The sequence below is a fragment of the Colobus angolensis genome, unplaced genomic scaffold (assembly GCF_000951035.1).
Source record: "Colobus angolensis palliatus isolate OR3802 unplaced genomic scaffold, Cang.pa_1.0 Scaffold142, whole genome shotgun sequence".
NCBI classification, from domain to species: domain Eukaryota; kingdom Metazoa; phylum Chordata; class Mammalia; order Primates; family Cercopithecidae; genus Colobus; species Colobus angolensis.
Genome location: NW_012114511.1, coordinates 616,503 through 617,387, shown reverse-complemented (window position 1 = coordinate 617,387; position 885 = coordinate 616,503). Strand labels below are relative to the sequence as shown.

At 57.2% G+C, this 885-nt stretch overlaps 1 protein-coding gene across 3 annotated transcripts in view; it reads left to right on the top strand.

Moving 5' to 3' along the window:
* The first annotated feature begins 378 nt into the window (after positions 1-378).
* Positions 379-885, top strand: part of LOC105506940 (core histone macro-H2A.1) — a 66,773-nt gene continuing 66,266 nt past the window's right edge. For 2 of the 3 annotated variants that reach the window (XM_011935246.1, XM_011935244.1), the window contains exon 1: positions 406-543. The gene's annotated coding sequence lies outside the window, so the exon portion shown is untranslated. Of the gene's footprint in view, positions 544-885 lie in introns of all 3 variants that reach the window. The other variant, XM_011935242.1, reaches the window with a different exon arrangement.

Genomic DNA, 885 nt, shown 5'->3' with positions numbered 1-885 from the left:
GTATTGGACATTGTTTTGCAAACTCTTACAGTAACCAGTAAAGCATTCCGGTGAGGTGGAGGTTACTGCCGCTGCGATTCCCGCGCAGCCTGAGGACTGGGGTTGGGGGTGGGGTCTCTCATTACTTGCATAATCCCCAGTAGCGGCACTTTAAACTTCACATCGACCCTGAGGGATGTGTATTATTATCCAAATTTAGTTCACAGCTGGATGGAGAAGTGGCTTCCCGCTCCACACTTTGGAGGGAGGGGGGTAGAGGGAAGGCCCCCATTTAAGTACCCGGGATGGGGCACCAATGCCTTCAGGCGGTAAACCAATTTAGGAAGACGTGGAGGGCTTTGTGACGGCCCCTCCTCTTTCGGCCTGTCCGCAGTTTTTAAAAAACGCATGTGGTGATAAGGAATCACTGTTTATATTAGTAATTCCCAACTTGGGTCCGAAAGTGAACTTCTGCTGAGGCCAAGTAGCTAACCGCTTCCACGTGCAAGGCAGGATCCAGCCTTCGGGGTGAGGGGATTAGCTGAAGGACCCCAGGGGGGCCGGGTGCGCAGTAATTGACCTTGGGGCAGACAAGGGCTTGGGGGTGGCCTGTATCTAAAGACTACGAGGCCTCTGAGGCGGGGGGTGGGGGAGTTGGCATTGGCTGGGGAGGGAAGAGCGATCGCTGGTAACAGCCATTGTGCCTTCCCACTGGGTTAGTGAGAAGGTTCCTAAGGATGCCGTGGCGGCGACAGTCCCGTGCTCAGAGCCAGGCACACAGTAGGCGCTCACTCGAGACGCAGAGGCTGGGACGCGCCCTGGAGAAGCACCTCTCTGGCGGTCCTGGCCCTTCCCAAGGACTGGGTTCTGGGCGACGCCGGGGTCACGGGTCGGACCTCGCGTCCG